General features: G+C 50.2%; 1 pseudogene; it reads left to right on the top strand.

Annotated features, from left to right (window-relative positions):
* Positions 1 to 1615: 1615 nt before the first annotated feature.
* LOC104501942 lies at positions 1616 to 5279 on the top strand (annotated as a pseudogene).
* Positions 5280 to 5616: the final 337 nt, after the last annotated feature.

Here is a 5616-nt window from a genome sequence, read left to right as displayed (position 1 = left end):
GTGGCTGCCTGCCCAGAACTGGCTGCCTGCCAACAACTGAAAGAACTGACCTTGAAAAGAACAGCTTGTGTAAACCTTTTCTTCTTCGTTTTTTTTCCCCTTTCTCTCTTTTCTGGGTTTGTGCACATATGTAAATTAGTGAATAGTCGTGTTGATTTATCGTTCATTAAAAGTTTGTTTCAGTTTCTCAAACGCAGACTGAGGTGTGAATTTCTTCCTTCCCCTTTAAACCCCTTCTGTCTCTAACAAGGCAGACGGAAAATGTTAAGGAACTCGAGGGGTGGTTACCTCGGCCCTCGACCCTTAACAGACATATAGAATAGAGGTTGTGCTACTGCTAGATAGCCTTGCGGCTAATCTCACTAGCTCCATTCTTTCAATTTTTACTTTGTTTGAAGCTCCTGGGTAAGGTAGCATTGTTCCACAGAAGAAAACATGAAGAAAAATTTGCTTTCTAGTTGTTGTGTTTTGGGGATATAAATCTGTACTTGTTTCAGATCTGTGTTTCTTCTGTTATTTTAGGGTTAAATCTGAAAGGGAAATGGAGAATTTGAAGTACCTTGAAAATGAAATAGTTTTGAAATAGTTACTGCAGACCATTTTGTTGATCTTAATCACATGCATCGCTGTATCTATTGGAAAGGTTTAAAATAGCTTAGTAATTTTTCTTAGATGCCTTAGAGTTTATAGAATATGTCTGTTTTTTAAATAAAAATCTAAAGGTAAATAAAGCGTGTCTTCTAATTCAGAAAGTTTCTCATTTAAGCTTCTGTGTCACAGACACATTATGAACAATATTGATTTTCCTGACCTCAGCTGAACAACAAGAAGACCTAGTGTATATTCCTCCCTAACTTAAATTTATCATAAATCTCATATGTGCCAATATTCTGTATTTGAAAGTTTGATGTACATTAGCAGTTTTGTAAAATCACACTGTACGAAGTGACAAACCACTAAATTTGTTGCACCACAGGTTCATCTTAGCACTTCATGCAGTATCAATAATAAAATAGTTATTGATTCTAATGACAAATTATTATAACATTTATTGATTTCGTTAAGGAGGTTTGCCCAATTGATATTGTACAGGTATTTGCTAAAACAGCACAGTCACAGGAAGCTTTCCTTATTTCATAACGAGGTTGTTCATCATAACTATGTTGTGTCGTCACACCCATATAGGTCAGCTAGAGTTCAGAAAGACGGGATTATATTTTACACTCAGTGCATGAGTTTAAATGCTTCCCTCACTTTAGAAATAACTGTAGTTACATGTATACAATAAATAATTCCTATTCTATGAGTTATTTCACCCCTATAATTCAGAAAACAGGAAGTATCCCAGAAAGGAATTAGTATAATGCTAACCAAACTACACTGCTTCAGAGAGAGAGTTTAATCTTAAAAATGAATATTTTTTTCATTGGAGAGGAAACCCATGCTCATGCCTTTGGATCCTGCATCTTCTGCAGTGCACACCTGCATTCCTACTGATCATAGGGTCACCCCAACACCAGTGGGAAGAATTAAGATAAGACATTCCCACTTTGTAAAGCTGGGGCTGCAGCAAGGTCCAGCTGTCTGAGCTGCCTTCCCTTCCTCTACCATCCAGCACACTATCAATGCGCTGGTGCAGGGCAGCTCCTGGATGCCTGGCTGTGTGCTGCTGAGCATAGACACCAGCGCCTCCACCGATCGCACTGTCTACACCTTCATGAGGTCCCCCAAGGCCATTGCCAAAGGGACACTGAGCACAGGCCACATTGACTTGAGCTGGTATCCAGGTGAGCTGGGGGCAGTGCAGAAGATGACCTGGTGCGGAGCGTCACTTGGCTCTGGGTGCACTTTGTACAGCTGGAGCTAAAGTCAGCTGCTGGTGTCTGAGCATGGCATGTTGCTGCACCTGAAGCAAGCAGCACTGGCAGGGTGGATGGTGGTGGAACTGTGCAAAGATCTTGCTCATCCTCCCAGTCTAGAGAGGCTGAACCTCTTCTGGCCCTGGGCTGGAGTGGACATTACTGCTGCAAAACCAACTTCCTTTGTGATGGCAGTGCCCAACCCGCACAGAATGCTGAGAAATGTCCATCTTCCCTCCTCGTCTGCTTGCTTTTCCAATTTCCCGTCTTATATGAGCTCCATCATCAGATGAACAGCTTTGCGCTGGGGCGCTGGATGTCTGCCCTTTTGTGCCGGTGATGAACGTCAGCATGGAGGAGCGTGCCCACCTCTTTGGGCAGCACTTGGCAGCGAAGCTAGGGGTGAGTGGGGGCCAGGAACCTTGGCCCATCCTGCTCCACCCCACAGTCCTCCAGCTGTGGAGAAACTGCACACCTTTTGCAGAAGATTAAATAAATAGGGTTTGGTCCCAAATGGGCAAAACTGGACCCTGTTAGGTGACCAGCCCCCTCTGGTGGACCTCACACCCAGCTTTCTCTGTCTTTCTCTGTTCAGGGAGGTGGTGCGGAAGGAGAGCAGGAAAGCCCTGCCTGCCATCCGTGCCAGGAAGTATGAGGCACTCCCCAAGCAGATGAGCTTGGCAGCACCCGACTGGGCAGCAGGGGATGGGCAGAGCCGAGCTGCACCTCCCCTGCCTTCAGGGAGGGTGCTGGAGGCTGGTGTAGTCCCTTTGCACCAAGAGGAGCTGATGAAACACTGCTGAACTCGTTAGTGGTCATGGCAGATGCGGGCTGGCAAGGGAGATGCTCTCCCTTAGGAGGGTGGCTTGTGATGCTTGGTGGTGCCAATCATGCACACTCCTCCCCGCTCCCCGTCTTGCAAAACCAGAGTGGGCTCCCGGTTCTGGACCCCCAACCTTTGGCCCCAACCCTTGGTGGGTGGCCATGGTGACAGGTGCCTGGACCTTCTTCATGAAGTACTACAACAACCTGCTGTGTACCAAGGAGCTGGCTCAGTACATAACCCTCAACCTTCTCAAGCAGGGTCATGGCACTGACCAGGTACCCCCATGCCAATGGTATGTTGGGAGCAGAACTCCTTGCCTTGGCAGCCCAGGTGCTTGAAGAAGGCGCAGGGCATTGGCTGGTATTTGGAGAATGAGAATATAGCTCAGGTTTCAACTAACTTGCCGAACTTTGAGACCATGCCGCTCCATACCATCTACAAGGAGCTCTACTGAGACATGGAGGTGAGTAGCACTCCATGCTTGTTTCAGCAAGGGCTTCACAGGAGATGTTTTTCTCCCCATCCCCAGGTCAGGCTGTGCTTTATCTGATGCTCAGTTCAGCTAAGCTGGGCAGAGTGTGGAACAGCATGAAAACCCCAAAAGCTCAGCAACTTTCGGTAAGCCCCCAGCTTCTCCATTGAAGGCTTTTCTATGAGTTCCCCAGGTCCTGGATAGACATGAAGACTGCCAGGATGGGGTTGTAGCAGCGGCAGGGCAGATGGCTCTGATGTCCTTTGCAGGCACTAAACCTCTCTGTGGTGGGGTTTGACCTCAAGAAGGATGTGCTGCACATGGCCGAGTTTTACATCAAGAAGGAAAAACTCTTCATCGTGGAGGAGAAACAGAAGATCAGGCTGGTAATGCAGCTCCTCCAGGTACCGAGACAAGGGTAGGATCAAGAGAGAGACACACCCATCCACTCCCCTTCACCCAGAGTGGTCCTGAGCAAAGGTTTGGACCACGGCAGCCCTGAAGTGTGGCAGTTGCCTCCAGGTATAGTGCCTGGCAAGCTGTGAGGGCACAGCAAGTGGCACAAGTTGCTTTATTATCCTGAGGATGCTGAGATGCTCAGCGAGGAGAGAGCCTGTCCCATGAGGACAGCGCAGGCAGCAGCTTTCCAGATTGCTTCATGGAGGCCAGGAGGGGAAGGAGACCTTGCCAGAGCTCAATTACAGTGCGTGGCATTATAAAACCTGCCCCAGGACAAGCATAAGCTGGAAACCATAAGACAGGCTCTGACTTTCAGCTTCAGGAGGGAGGAACTTTTCCATCCTATGGAGAATATGCTAGATAAGCACAAGCTAATTATTTATCAGTGCATTTTCCAGTTGTTGTAGGCAGCTGCTGACAAGTCTGGAAAGGGATGGGCTGGTGACACCAGCTGTCCTCTCCCTGGGTGGTGGCCAAACAGCACTGCCCTAGGGATGGTTAATTAACAGTGGAGAATGAGGATGCAATGGAGCTGATGCAGCAATGTCATTCTTTGTAGGTGGTCGGTTGGCTGGGCCTGGACTCCCTGTTCCTGTTTCACCCCCACAGAGCATCACTGAGAAGGGATCTCCACCCTGCTTCTCACCATGGTGCCTGCCCCAATGCCCAGATTGGGGGAACCTGCTGCCCACGTCCTGTTCTCAGCTGTTTCTGGGAATGGCACCCGCGTGCTCAGGGGGACATTTCTGCTGAGTGTCATGCAGGCTTGGGGTGGTCCTTGCTCCCATATACTAATGGTTGTGAAAGTGGGGTAGGGGGTCTCCAGGTCACTTGGGCAGTGAGAGCAGGTTTCCTGGCCAAACTTCAACATGTACATGTTAAATCCTCCATCCCACTCACATGGTCCCAGCACCGGAGGGGCTCTTACCCACAAGACTGCTGTGCCACATGTACCTGGTGCAGGCAGGAGAGGTGGATGGAAGGCTGGTGTCCAAGCCACTGGGCACCTTTGTGTGAGCAGTTGGTGGGAGATTGGCAGCACTGGGAGGAGGCTCCGTGTCTGCGGCCATGGGTGCCCTGGTATGTGCCCCACACCAGGATGGGGTCCCTCCTTGCCTGGGGAGGTCTTCTGTATGTGCCAAGCCCTTGACAGGAGCCAGAAGGCACTGTGTCCTGTGAATTTACCCTGTGCCCTAGGAGGGAGCAGCTCTGGGCTGCGTGGTGGGACTGATGAGTTATGGCAAGTGATAGTTTGAGGAGCTGGACCCTGTCATGAAGAAGCTGACCCCCGCTTCTTCCATCAGACCATGGATGAGCTGGTGGCAATGGTGGATGCCGACTCTCATGCCTTCAGCAGCTACATGGTGAGGTCCCACCAGCGGCAGATGTCCGACAAGGAAGTAGGGAGCTTTCCAGCTGGGAGGGGGGACAGCATCACTATGCTCCAGTGTCCAGTCCAGGAGCAGGGCTGTGACCTTGGCTCAAGCCAGGGCCAGGAGAGGGAACATTGTTGCCTAAAGGAGGTTTGCAAGAGGATGGAAGATATTGGGTCTGCCCTGGCCTCCAATGCATTGTGCGGGGTCTTGGAGGAAATGGCAGCAAGTATGCTTTTCTTTGCTTTCAGGAAGCCACGAAGCTGCCAAAAAGCACCCAGAAGAGCTGAAGAGGTGAGCTGGGCTGGTGGGGGCTTGCAGACCGAGGGAGAGCAGCTACCCGGCATTTATCCTGGGGCTAACCCCCTTTCCAGATGTTCAGCTGGCATGCAATAGGGGCTGAAGATGGCCACGAGGGTGCCCTGGCAGAGAAGGTGAGCAGGGTCTGGCCTGCCCTGAAGAAGCTGTCACGCCACTGCAACTTGGCTTGCAAATCCGACATCCAGGTACTGCCACCCAGATCATGCATTGCCCTGGCTGGGGCTCTGAAGGCTCCAGAACTCACCATTTTTCCCCAGCTCTGGTTCGGTCACACACACCCCCCCACCCTCCCTTCATTGGACCAGT

Source organism: Buceros rhinoceros, unplaced genomic scaffold (assembly GCF_000710305.1).
Source record: "Buceros rhinoceros silvestris isolate BGI_N320 unplaced genomic scaffold, ASM71030v1 scaffold19651, whole genome shotgun sequence".
NCBI classification, from domain to species: Eukaryota; Metazoa; Chordata; class Aves; order Bucerotiformes; family Bucerotidae; genus Buceros; species Buceros rhinoceros.
This window is presented reverse-complemented; position numbering and strand designations above follow the sequence as displayed.